This window comes from Liolophura sinensis, chromosome 7 (genome assembly GCF_032854445.1).
Source record: "Liolophura sinensis isolate JHLJ2023 chromosome 7, CUHK_Ljap_v2, whole genome shotgun sequence".
Taxonomy (NCBI): Eukaryota; Metazoa; Mollusca; class Polyplacophora; order Chitonida; family Chitonidae; genus Liolophura; species Liolophura sinensis.
In genome coordinates, this window is record NC_088301.1 from 27202196 (window position 1) to 27217245 (window position 15050).

Consider the following 15050-nt stretch of genomic DNA (forward strand, 5'->3'; position numbering starts at 1 on the left):
CCAGAAATTCCCACGTACCGTCGGAGAGGAAGTCAGCATGAGCTGGACTTGAACTCACAGCGACCGCATTGGTGAGAGGCTTCTGGGCCTTGTGCTGGCGCGCAAACCACCTGCGTCACGGAGGCCCGTATATGCATATAGGACTGTTCAATCAGCAAGCATTTATCTTCCGCAAACATGGCGTACAATGGAGAACCAGAAATTTATAACATAAATTGTACCGGTACTTCAACTTTATCAGCGATTAGACCTACATTAAGAATTGCCCTATAGGCCCTATACCCTGCAGGTCAAAGGTGAAAGTTGACATTAGTTCAATCCGTGTCACAGGTCATTAGTACCGGTACCTGGAATCAGTATGTAAATTATACAACCTCCTGCATATATGAGTCGCCTGTACAAAGTCGTCCCGAGGAGACTGATCACCAAAGGCCCGTCTAAAGCCCAACTAATGCACATGGAGTTATCACCTTAACATCAGGATAATGCATACCATTTGTTTTGCAATCTTTTTGGCTTTGTTCCAAGAGGGTAAGTATATGTAGTTGAAAATGTTGTTTCTTTTTTTTTTTTGTTTTTTTTTTGTTTTTGTTTATATATATATATAGGCCTGTACACCGATAGTACTAAGGCAGTAAGTTGGTATAGCTGCATGTATGATGTCTTATCACAGAAAATTACTTAGGTCCGCATTTTATTCACACACAATGCCTCCCGTCGACGAAGAAAATTTTGCATGCAGGCCTAACAAACTGAATGTTAATGTCGTATAAAAGATTTGATGGGACCATACAGAGATATTTTTTGATAATTTTTCTTTCTTTCTATATGGAATGAAGACCACAAGCTCTTAGTCATGTCGCGTGTTCGACCCCAGCTTTGGCAGGATTGCCTGCGGCCTTGTCTGTAGTTTTGTCAAGTAGTACCTCATACCGTGCACGCAGCTATTTCACCCAGGCTGTACAGTTGTCTTTAACAAACACAAGACTTAAATATATGATTGATATCAAAATACGTTCATATATATATATATATATATATATATATATATATATATATATATATATATATATATATATATATATATATATATATATATATATATAGTCATATGACTGAAAACCTGTTAAGTACGATCACCATTTATTTAACGACACAATTCAATATTCTAGAGGCCAAAAGGCACTAAACACCTGAAGTCTGATAAGTGTATCAAGTTTTGCTCCAGTCAGATTGCAATGACCTTTCAGTTGGCAGATATGTATATGGGTGGCTTCATGTAACATTCAACGATACACAGGCCTTCCTACAGAAATGTTAAGTACTACAGAACCGAAAGATGGGGATGTGTCAACGGAAAGTATATCAAACTTGAGCAGCATGCGTTGATCCAAGTGTTGACTTCCTTCGGGTCTTTCCGGCACCTTCCGGCATAACCGCTAACTTTCTACCGCCACACATATACTATATCACAGTCCATTATTTACCACAGAGATTTTACGCTGAATCAGGAGGAAACAACTTAATATATGTGCATTGATTGACCGAGATATTTTTCAAATGCGTACAATAATTAATTACAGAGGGACAGTAGACTGCATTCGGCAGTCAAATCGCACCCCTTTTTATTAAGGAACTTGACGTTGGGTGAGACCAAGCTGCGGTTTCTTTGAACTTTGAACCATATTATATCACAGCAGTTGTAACGTTTACGTCATCTGCTCTTAACAGTAGAACGTTTACTCTCAAAGAAATATTCTGTTAAATTTAACAAACAATCTGCTGTCCGAATGATGCCAGAATGGATTGTGCTATTGAAAGAGATTATTCTTTTAAATATGACATACATATTCTATTACTTCAAGAGAACGATACTATCAGAATAACAGGACTTTTTATTAAACATGACACAATGGTGTGCTAAATTAACAGAATACAGTAGACTTTCTGTTAAAATTAACAGATTAATTTTTTGAGTGATATAAATAATTAAAGACCCCTAACCCCTACCCCCCCCCCCCCCTCAATTCCCTTATGCATAAATGCATGAAACTGCACGATTAGTAAATGTTTTGAGCAGACATACACACGAATAAACATCATACGCTACCAATATCACGCCGGTCCTTAAAGGTTCCAATAGGCAGGGATAATATACGTAGGCCAGGTATATAACTATCGGAGAGAGCCTCACATGATGCCAGCGAGCAGTGTCCAACTAATAAAATATGATCTTTAAATGGGTAATACAAATTTTTTTCTTAACAGTAAAGTTCTCTGGGTTTAGTTATACATAGGCAACGCTAACAGATAAAGGCACTGGTCGGGACGATGCTATAGCCGCCATGCTGCGAGTAATGATGTGGAGTGTTGAGAATGATGTTACATCTGAATCAATAAGTCAAATAATTTAAAGATTTTCAGGTGTAAGCCGTTTTAGCCATGGGCTGTTTGGGTCCCCGTTTTCATTCAGGACCATTAGCTATTTTTCCAGCTATTTTCAGGTATAAGCCGTTTCAGCCATGGGCTATTTGGATCACCGTTTTCATTCAGGACCATTAGCTATTTTTCCAGCTATTTTCAGGAATAAGCCGTTTCAGCCATGGGCTATTTGGGTCACCGTTTTCATTCAGGACCATTAGTTATTTTTCCAGCTATTTTCAGGTATAAGCCGTTTCAGCCATGGGCTATTTGGGTCACCGTTTTCATTCAGGACCATCAGATATTTTTGCAGCTATTTATTTGGTGTGTTTATATATTTTCTTACTTGGTGTTTAACGCCGTACACAAGATTTTTTCACTAGCTTAATTTTATGACGGTAAAGTCAGGTTTACGGACACAGTGGAGGAAAACGTAGTGCCCGAAGAAACCCACCAACCTTCGTCCGATTTAAAGACGTAACCGAACCAGCCTTTTTTTTTGTCTTTTTTGAACATGCGACCTCATTGGTCATGAGCCTGCATGACAGTCGCGACGAGTCCACACTCTAACCGAAAGGTCTTTCCAACTGTTGGATACCTTCATGAATTTCACCTTTAAAACCATGTGCTTTATTGGCAGTTTTGTGCTCTGCTGTTCACGGTTCAGTTAGCAACACCCAGGGCCATCGTCATCGTATTCAGAAGAGAGAGTCTTCGTGCTTTCTCCGGCTCGGATGCTTCTCCAATGCTTTTCCTTACAACAACAGCGATGGGATTTTGCCGGAAGATCCGGATTTCATCCAAACCACGTTCTACGTCTTCACACGTGCAAATCCCCACGTACCTAAACTGGTTCCCGCCGGATACTACACGGATCTCCGGTTGACGAACTTCATGTCCAACACCACCACAAAGTTCATCATTCATGGTTTCATCCAGCGAGGTGATGTGGATTGGATCAAGAATATGACCCGAGAGTTGTTGAGGCGGGTAAGTATATAGGGATCAGAAATCACAGCCATAAAATAAAGACAGCCGGAAATCCGGCCATTGTGGGCGGCCATAAAATTAGGAACACTGGAATTATTGCCACGCTATGCAGCAATAGAATAAAAAATTTGCTTAAATGAGGTAAAAAAAATTTCCGGAAATATTCCTTGCGGGGATATTAAATGGTTTTTTTTTCGACAAATTTCCGGGTGTTTTTGTTTGCTGTGGACTTTCAAGTTTTTCAAACTTATCTCACAATGGTTTGTCGCATTGAATAAAGCACGTGGCTTCACGATGACACATTACAAATCTATAGGGGCCGATTTTACAAAGCCATTATTGACTTAAGTCAAAACTGAAATATGATTTTAGAGCTTATTTTTGAGCCCTGTGAATTTAAATTTTGACCATCTCATTACTTTTACACAAATGTGTCAAAACTTCATCTCCCATTACCAAAAAATAAACATTGTGACAACGTTTTAAATTTAGAAATCGGTTTCTGGAATCGGGACCTAATTTGTTCTCTACAGTCTTATCTATTTTTCCATAAAATGTCTACATCACCATGTTACAATGTATATGTACTTAAGTTTACTAAGGTAAGTTGCATACCAAGTTTCGTACTAATTTCTTTGAAGTTTATCTAATTATGGCTCTTCTCTTTAATGTGTTTTACCGGCTTTTCTCTACATTATCACAATGAGTAGTAACTGATATTTTGGTTAATCATAATATTGTTCAAAGGCAATATTAGCAGCATTTCCACAGTGTTCATACACCTGTGAAAACATACACACACAAAAAACGCTTATGTTGAAATCTAACACAACTTGTGTTATTTCATTCAACACAGAAATGCGTTACCCCCAACACGGACATGTTTTAAATAAATGTGAAGTACACATGTTTATCTTAAAATATAATAAAACACAAACAAGATTTTGTGTTTTTCCAGCACAAGATAGAGTCGTTCAAATATGACACAAGACTTTTGTTGGAAGGAACATACAACACAGATGTTTTTTGTGTATATTATAGTGCTTTTTGATATATGGAGTTCCCCTGAAGTTCCGGTATATTAGGCTACCTTCTGGTTCTGTATCTGGTATCTCACATTTTCCGCAAGTGGTGATGTGCTTTGCGAAACAACGGGGGAAGCTTTCCACACTGAAGTCATTCGGGTCCAAGCTCGTTAGCTTATTGTTCACTCTTTGCAACGTCGATTTGTGGGAAAACCATTAATTTAGTACTCATGTATCACAAAAGAATAATGGATTCTCCGGCTTGGAGCCATTATATGGGAAAGGGCATGATACTTCAGTGGTGGCATGATACTTCAGTGGTGGCAGCACTTGACGGCATGGGCTCGCCCTGTCACAAGAAGACACAGTATATATACACACACCGAATGACTCCTCGTCGTCATATGACTGGAAAATTGTTAAGTACGACGTCAAACCCCAAACATACATACATACTTGAAGAATGATTGAAATGTTTTCACCAGGGGTTACATGTGCGATGTATTTCTTCCCAGGACAACATGAACGTGGTTGTTGTGGACTGGGGCGCGGCTCAGGTTTCCCCTACACCCAGGCAGCGGCCAACACGAGGGTAGCTGGGGCGGAGGTGGCGGCTTTCGTCCAGTTCATGGTGGAGAAGGGTAATATCACCGTGGACCTGGTGCACATGATCGGGCACAGTCTAGGAGCTCACGTGGCTGGATACGCCGGGGAACGCCTCGACGGTCTGGGAAGAATAACAGGTGTTTCTCAAAGTGATGGTAGAAGCTATTATGTTACTGTAACGTAAAGGACGTGTAATGGGGAAAAACACACACCGTTAGATAAACAAAAGTTTATATGAAATGTAATAGCTATAAACTCGTAGCGCAAAGAGGACATATGTTACACACCATGAAACTGGCAACCGGGATGTACCTCCGTTTTGTTTGTACATTTCTTGCATACCATAACTCATCTTAAATGAGATTTCTCTGCAGTTCATAAATAAGCATATTTATTACATGATTGGTGTTTTACGCCGTACTCAAGAATATTTAACTTATACGACGGCGGCCAGCATTATTATGGGGGGAAACCAGACAGAGCCCGGGGGGTAACCCACGACCACACGGAGGTTAGTGACTGACCTTCCCACGTACGATCGGAGAGGAACTCATCATTAGCTGGATTCGAAATCCCATCGATCACGTTGGTGAGAGGCCCCTTGGGTGTGTGCCGCGCTGCACACGCTAGTCACTAGGTCACACAGGTTCGCTTCATTAATATATGATTGAAATATACAGTATGTTACGCAGTGTCTAATTATTCCTTATGCTTCCCAATTTTGACATTTCAATGCATCTGAAATATTCCTTCCCTTTGTTTATACAAGACACAAACCTAACTTTCATATCTTTGTATTGATGCCTTGTTGAATGTATCATGAAATAAATCATAAACAAATTTTATATTTCATATTATTTTATCACCAAAATTACTTCACAGTATATATATGTATATCATATAATAAATTCGGCGCAATGATCCAGCAGCGCCTCATCAAAGTGATCGCTTTGAGTTCAAGTCGTACGTGGGGAGGTCTGCGATCAGCCTGTGGATGGCCGTGGGTTTCCCCCTTGCTCTGCATGGTTTCTTCTCATTCTTCCCACCGTAATGCTGGTCGCCATCGTATAAGTGAAATATTGGTAAAACCCCAATCAAATAAATAAATAAATAAATAATTCGTTCGAATTCCTTTACACAGGTTTAGATCCAGCTGAGCCGAATTTCCAGAACATGGATCCTGCTGTTCGTCTTGACCCGACTGACGCCGTGTTTGTGGATGTGATCCACACGGACGGGTCCAGCTACAGTACTGTGTCAGGTAAGGGTGGGTAACTCACTCTGACATCCACAAACTACATGTGCATCAAATGAAGGACAGTTACATACCACAAATAATTTACTTGTAAACGATCAACGTTAACTCTTCAAGGACTCAAATACGTCAAGACCTTGAGAAATATAGATTGTGTATTGCCTGTAACCGCCTTTCGTTCAAGGAATCAAATTCGTCAAGGCGTGGGAAGTAGAATGTGTATTCCCTGTAGCCGTTCTTCCTTTGGAACTCAGATACGTCAAGACCTGGGAAATAGGTTGTGTATTTCCTGTAGCCGTTCTTCGTTTGGGACTCAAATACGTCAAGACTTGGGAAATGGACTGTGTGTTGCCTGTAACAGTTCTTCCTTCGGGACTCAGGTACGCCAAGACCTGGGAAATAGGTTGTGTATTGCCTATAACCGCCCTTCATTTGTTAATCAAATTCATGAAGACCTGGGAAATAGATTGTGCATTGCCTGTAACAATTCTTCGTTTGGGACTCAAATACGTCAAGACTTGGGAAATGGACTGTGTGTTGCCTGTAACAGTTCTTCCTTCGGGACTCAGGTACGCCAAGACCTGGGAAATAGGTTGTGTATTGCCTATAACCGCCCTTCATTTGTTAATCAAATTCATGAAGACCTGGGAAATAGATTGTGCATTGCCTGTAACCATTCTTCGTTTGGGACTCAAATACGTCAAGACCTGGGAAATAGACTGTGTATTGCCTGTAACCGTTCTTCGTTTTGGGACTCAAATACGTTACTACTTGGGAAGTAGATTGTGTATTGCCTGTAACCGCCTTTCGTTTGTGACTACAATGTTTGATGGCTTCTGCCTTCCATAGCCAATTCAAAATCTTTGATAGTGATGTGAAGATACTGCCAGCACTGGTTTCCTTGACCGTGTCATGGCCATATGCTTAAGTCGCTGCACAAGTGAGTTTGCCACACGCGAGTTTCTCACATGTCGAGTCTCCAGTTGGTTTGATGTACACGTTTCTATACCATTAATCTTAGCCCCTCCCCCCTCCCCCACGGGTCCCAACACCATGATGTAGGGTAGCGCGTTTTGGTTCAGTGGTTAAGGTGCTACAGCCTTTCAAATGGTATAGGTAACGTAAGACGTGGGATCAGTCCCGTTCCCGGACAAGGAATTTTCTCTGCTAACATTTCCCTTGGGACCTCGGTGGTTTTAAGCGATATACGGTGCTCTCACGATGTTCGTTAAAGATCACTTGCCCTTCACCAATATATCACATACTCAAAAAATAAATGTGTTAATTTTAACAAAAAGTCTGTAGTCTGAGTGATGCTAGAATGTAGTCTGCTATTGCAGTAGATTATTTTGTTGAATATAACAAACATATTCTATGAGTGCAACATAAAAACTGTAATAGACTAACATGATGTTTTGTTGAATATTGTGTTATAATAACAGAACGCATTCTAGCATCACTCAGCCAACAGGCTTTGTGCAGAAATTAACAGATTAATATTTTGTGTGTATATACACGAGAAAGTTTGCCAATAACTGGCCTAACATCGATGATGGTTTTAAGCCGGTAACTGGCCTAACATGGATGGTGGTTTTAACCCGGTAACTGGCCTAACATGGATGGTGGTTTTAATCCGGTAACTCTGGATTCCTCTATCCATAAAACTGGCTTGGTTCGTATCACTGATTTTTTTTAGCAGGTCGTTTAGAAACAGGCAATTAATTAAAAAAAAAAACCCTGCATCAGCTTAGGATCATAGAGGATCATATCCCAGCACCCGTCTGGGGAATCCCCGACGTCCTAGATTAAACGTTGTTTTCTCGTTGTACTAACCTTATATTACCGTAAATATTACAGGTTACGGTATGTCCCAAGCCGTTGGTCATATGGATTTCTACCCCAATGGCGGCGTCCATCAGCCAGGATGTTCTCAGGTACCGTGGATCGTCTACTTCACAGGCATGCACAGTATGAACTTAGAAGGTAAGACTGATAAGCAGGCTTGAGTACGGCGTAAAACACCAATCAAATAAATAAATAGATTTAACAGTTTACACCAACACTTGATGTAATAAAAATAAAAACCCTAACCGAGGTATATTGACAAGAGGTCGGAGGGCTATTTGCCAACATACACTGCTATCGCTCCTCTGGTTTGACTGCCTCATACATGCTGTAGTAGTTTATATGGTTAAACAATGTTTTTGGTGTAAGCATATGAAACTCTCCATCAGTACGTATAGTGTCACCTGCAATATCAAACCAAAGTCTTCAAACAAGGAGGGGGGGAGGTGGGGGCCTTCGTGGCTCAGTTGGTTAGCGCGCTAGCCCAGCTTAATGACCCAGAAGTCTCTCGCCAATGCGGTCGCAGTGAGTTCAAGTCCAGCTCATGCTGGCTTCCTCTCCAACTGCACGTGGGAAAGTCTGCCAGCAACCTGCGGATGGTCGTGTGTTTCCCCCGGGCTTTGCCCGTTTTCCACCCACCATAATGCTGACCGCCGTCGTATAAGTGAAATATTCTTGAGTACGGCGTAAAGCACCAATCCAATAAATAAATAAATGAATAAATCAAACAAGAAATACCCATGTAATATGTAAATTATACAATACTGATTCACTACACTTCTAAACAAACGTGACGCCAAAGGTGGTATTCTCCACCAGAAATGTTGATCATCGTGCGAAGAGTATCTCTTGCTGCATGTTTCAGATGTGAAGGACACACTGGGTTGTAGCCACAGCCGCGCTACCTCCCTATTCACGGAGTCAATCAACTCGCTCTGTCCCTTCAAGTCGTACAGATGCCACGACTACACAGACTTTGAGGACGGACGCTGCATGACGTGTGGAGCGCTCTCCTGCCCTGTACTAGGTCTAGACTCCCCGCAATCCCTGGTCACGGGCAAGTTTTACCTCAAGACACAGCCTCAATCACCATACTGCGGTACGTATAACAAGCCGTTTCAATGTATTTTATTTTCTAATGGGGAATCTTTCTGACTTTTACTTAACTTTTGGTGTTTTAAGGTCAGATCCCAAATGTTCAGTCTCCAAGGTCAAGGTCAAATTTGATAACGCATCGGGCGAAATAAAAAACGTAGGAAAAGTATTCCAAAATTACCGCCATGTCGCAATGTGGCAGGCAACGTCCCCACGACAAATTCTAACACTTTGTGAAACTGAATTTAATAGCTTTGTAATTAATGATTTGATATTCATAAGAAAGAAAAGACGAGCTGCATAATTGATGTAAGATTTAACTTTGGGTTGACCTGGTCGGTGAAGTCTAATTTATCAAAATCTCCATTTATGCTCCAATTGAACTTAAGATTGATGTACATTGGCCGGAAGCTAACTAACAAAAATTTAGTCAAATTGTTTTTTGGCATTGGCTCCTTTGAATATTTAGGTTGGGCCAAAAGGATCTTTTCTCAACGACTTTGAACCTATTGGACCAACATTTGGAGAGATGCTATCCACTCACACCGCACACAGGGCTAGTCAATTTCAGTGCATGACAACCCTCGAAAAGAACCGGCAGAAATCAGTCAACATAGAAACGCAAGCTTCAACTCTTGACAAATAGGAGAATGCTTGCATGTCGAGGAAAATCTCATTTGCGAATTTCCTTAATAACAGATGATAGTGTAGAGCCTACATGTAACCTAAATATCAGAAATGTAAAATACAGCCACAACTGGTGTTGATTTATTGAACTCCTTCAGTGAATGAGATGTTTCCGGTAAGGTTTTGTATGCTTTTCCAGGGTACCAGTATTTCTTTGCGATCACCACCGGGGGCACGATGAGGTACGCCTCTGGTGACCTCTCCCTCCAACTGATCGGACCGACCGGGGAATCAGCAGAAACCGACCTACACAGGTAAGTCTTGTGGCTGTATAGGACAGACTTCTGCGCCCTTGCCTATAAATGTGTTCATGTCACATGTAAAGCACCGTGTAAATGATATGTCGGGTGGGTATAAAAAAAAAGAGCCGTTGTCTGAGTAGCCTGTACATAGGGTTAAAATGAAAACATAGCCTCAAAAACGCACGTTCCGGTGACCCACATAGCATCACCTATCAGGTGTCATGAGTAGAGCGCGCTCTGCACCTGTGTGACACGCGTCAATCAAGTGTCGTCTGAACAAATTGTCTGGCTCTAGTGTCAGAGAAACCTTTCTGCCAGATAGGAATTGATCACCTTTTCAAGTAAAACAAGATAGAACATCATTTTAAAATGTCCGGAACATGCGTTTTTTACTCTATTTTGATTTTGGTCCCTTGAACAGAAATTTTAAAGGATAAAATTGAAATTTGGTCTGTATACTAAGGACGTAATGGCTTTTGAGTGTGTAAATTTTTAGAAGCTGACGTAAGAAGGTTTCGGAGATGTTAAGTGTCAAAGTACGGCCCATTTTTTTATGCCCACCCGAGTATTTATACAAGATTGGCAGAGTCAATTCTCAACTATAAGTAGAGGAAACTTTTATATGGATTAATGGAGCTTCTGTATACAACGATGCTTAAACATATTTACCAATTATCTGGATCGAAACTGGGAGGTGGCACAAGCCTAACAAACTTTCTGTTGATGTGGCACTTGTAATGTTGTGAAAGATGAATATCAGGTTCCTACTTATTTGTTCATTGTATGAAAATTATTGAGAGAAATACATTTCCAAGTATGATACTGTCAATCCAGACAGAAGAAATTTTTTGAACTGCTGACTACAACTACTGTACAACAGTCACGAAGCTTGGCACTGTTTCTTGACAAATCTTCTGGATTAATGGAATCAGAAAGTCATCTATTAACATGCATAGTGTATCACATGTTTATTAACAGTTGTATAGATATTACAAATATCTCCTATCGGAACTGATATGTTACGTGTTTGGGGGCCTCCGTGGCTCAGTTGGTTAGCGCGCTAGCGCAGCGTAATGACCCAGAAGTCTCTCATCAATGCGGTCCCTGTGAGTTCAAGTCCAGCTCATGCTGGCTTCCTCTCCGGCCGCACGTGGGAAGGTCTGCCAGCAACCTGCCGGTGGTCGTGAGTTTTCCCCGGGCTGTGCCCGTTTTCCACCCACCATAATGCTGGCCGCCGTCGTATAAGTGAAATATTCTTGAGTACGGCGTAAAACACCAATCAAATAAATAAATAAATGTTACATGTTTGTATGCTCATGAGCCATGGGCTTGATGCAATAATAAACTATGTGTTTATAAACAAATGAGGGGAAAGCGACCGACGTGCGATCACCGACAACGCCGTTGTCAGGCAGGTTCCATCAATAGACGGTCAACTGAATTTTGAACACCTTTTCGCACCGAATCATGCCCATGTTCACGCACCTCTATTATCTCCTATAGTTTCTTCCACTCACAAAAACAGGGCCAAGTTCCACAAAGATGTCATACATGTACGATAATCGCATCATATACCTATGCGTGTTACCCGCGTGTTAATTTTGCACGAGCTGAACTACTTTCGCACCGAGTGATCTTTCCTTGGGAAAGCCGTGCGAAAGTAGTTCCGCGCGTGCAAAATGTTCAGAGGATGGTGATACGAAAAAATATCAGGGAGCTCTGTATCAGGCGGGTAACACGCATAGGTATATGATAAATAGAGACTATCACACTGTGCTGATCTGCATCGTCGTATCTGCCCGCAGGACAATAGTACGCTAGTAGTGACGTACAAAATATCGTTCGAAAAAGGTGTCGTTCGACAATGGTACGATAAGAAATGTCGTACGTCACTTCGTGAAACTGGGCCCAGAATTTATTCCAGCGTTACTTAAATTAACAAATTATTTGTTTGAATGATATAATGGTTTGTAGTATTTTATTTCAGGGAAAGACGAACGTTTCTGCGCAGCCGCGTTTACAGAGCCATCCTTCTGACATCAGAAGACATTCGACCACTCTCCGCTATTCGATTACACTTTCAGAGCCATAGCTTTTTCGCGTGGAGCTCGGCGAAAATCACCATAGCCCGGGTATCTATCACTGTGGGAAGTACCGGTCAGACGTGAGTATTGTGGCTTTAGTCGTATATAATGAAACGTAAGAAACTGTTGCCACAAGTGAAATTAAAATGCACCATTAATTTATAATCAACTGGATGATAGGAAAAGTTTAAAGAGCGCAATGAACGTTGATTCTGTATCCCGACACACTCTGTCTCCCTTATCGCAACATTGAATGTTGACCATTATGCAGATGGGGTGGCGTGACTATATACATTCATAGCACATGGTAGGCCCTATGATACTTTATCTTACTCTGCGCCATTTCTTCCTCCGTCTTTTAGTACTTGGTAAACATAAGAAAATGGTTTATTGCCAGCATAATGTACGCCAGTCGATCGTGACTTTTTCAAAAATTAATCTCAGTTTGACGTGAACTTTTAGATAGCATCGTATTATGTTTCAAACAAAATGGTGTTTCTGTCCACAGAATACACTTTTGTCCGGACCAGCTGGAAATCTCAAGTGACCCTGTGACCTTGTCAACAACATCGAATGACTCCGGCAGCTGTGAACCATGACGTCACCTCACCTTTCAAAGCTGTCATCAATGTCACGTTTTTGTTTAGTTAAATCTTATTTGAACAAATGCTGTGTTCACACCGTTAACCTCGTACCAACGACTTGCAGAATTTAGCTAAAATCGCCATTTTCAGTATGATGAGTCGTTTTGAAGTTAGATCAATACTGCATATCGTGTGAGATAGAGCTTGTCCTATTTTCAAGTCATTAAGTTTCATATGATAAGTTGACTATTGAAATCTCGCGGATTTAGGCAAGGCTATTCTCGCATTAAGATTACCTATATATTGTTCATGAATATACATTACTGACCATTACCTGACCAATGGGAGACAATATCTTTATTTCGTCCTACCCCTCAAATTACCTTATCCTCAAATTTCATGTTCTCTCCAAATTTGTTTTGCCCTGTCAGCTGTCGTTGGCTCTACACGGAATTAAATCTCCAAGGATAACTGGCAGTTTAAATCCCATTTTCTGCGCATGAGACTACTCGAACTCGTTGAAGACTACACGATATCCCTATCGCACATGCTCAATAGAAACGCACGTGTATGTTGTCATGGCAACCGTTGATGAAGTGGAATCGTACCTATTGAGATCCAGTGCGAATGATAGTAACGGTCAAACCACGGAACCGGTACGCAGAGACAAGTTTTGCATGTCAAACCGAATATATAAGTATTAATATAAGTCACAAAGAATTTTCACAATCCATATAGGTCCTATAGGGAAATAATGATGTCAGACGATTGTACCTTGGCTGCGGATTTGATTGGAATTTAACTCCATATACTCGAGCATATTTCACTTACACCACACCAGGACTTGACAATCCTTCGATAAACTTGGCGACATCATCGTTCCACGCATGCAGGGTCGACGTATATATACATGACGTATGTATATGCGGTGATGGAGAGGGGACGGGACTCCTTGGACGAGTGGTTAGCATGCTAGCATAGAACAATTACTCGAGAGGCTCCACGGTTTCTGCGAGTTCAAATCCATACCATGCTGGTTTACTTTTGGGCCTTACGCAAGAAGGTCTATCAGCACCCCGTGGATGGTCGTGGGTTTCCACAGCTCGCTTTCCTCCAACCATAATACTGGTTGCCGTCGGATAAGTGGAGTATTCTTAAGTACGGCTTAAAACGCCAATGAAATAATAGATATGTTATATATATTCCGTTCATTTCCGACCCCAGCAAACTTTGGACAAAAGCATATAGCAAATACAGGAATTTTACACCTCAGCAATGGGGAGTTTATAGGAAATGTTTGGAAAAAATTGGGAGCATTTATATGAATAGAAAGCGAATATAAGCATCATGCCCCAGGTTAAGCGGTATTAGATACAGTTTGAAAATGACGAGCGTTACAGACCCTAACCGATCAGATTGTGATTCAAAAGTAACGGACGATTACGTCTTTCCCGTTAATATGTAAGGATCTCATACTACAAGAACTGCACAAACACTATAATCATATTAGCTTCCAAACTCGTTTAAAGACTGTGGCACCACCCTTTTTATTCATAACGAATAAAAAATTAAGAACAGAAATCAAGATGGGCTGAACGTCATGAAGACAAGAAGTTTTTTGTGCATAGAGAACATTGCTGGTGGACTTCAGTCGAAAGGATGCCTCACTCAGTAGAAACCTGCTGATACTCGTGGGTAAACCCTTTGCACTGCCACAATGTTGACCGCCGTCGTAAAAGTGAAGTATTCTTGAGTACGGTGTAAAACTCCAATCAGATAAATAACTCAGCAGACACCTGTCTTGTAACACTTGTAACACTTTTACGGATAACTGGAAAGTCCTTTTCGACATCGCTTTTGCCACGAGAAAGTGCCAACATGATGGTTCCAATTTTCTGATCAGAATATTTGTCCATCTATAGTGCTATACAATTCAAAGGCTTTTGCCCAATAGTTCCCAACTATACCTCCATTTTCATCCCTTTCTTGAGACCAGTTCTCAGGCATACTTTATCTAAAGTAAAACCACCATTCATCATGTAAACGGTCATCTCCTGAAGTTAACAGCAGGATTTATTTATTTATTTGATTTACGCCGTACTCAAGAATATTTCACTTATACAACCGCGGTCAGCATTATGGTGGGTGGAAACCGGGCACAGCCCGGGGGAAACCCACGACCATCCGCAGGTTGGTGACAGACCTTCCCATGTGCG

General features: G+C 41.1%; 1 pseudogene; it reads left to right on the forward strand.

Moving 5' to 3' along the window:
* The first annotated feature begins 410 nt into the window (after positions 1-410).
* LOC135470792 (pancreatic lipase-related protein 2-like) lies at positions 411-13165 on the forward strand (annotated as a pseudogene).
* Positions 13166-15050: the final 1885 nt, after the last annotated feature.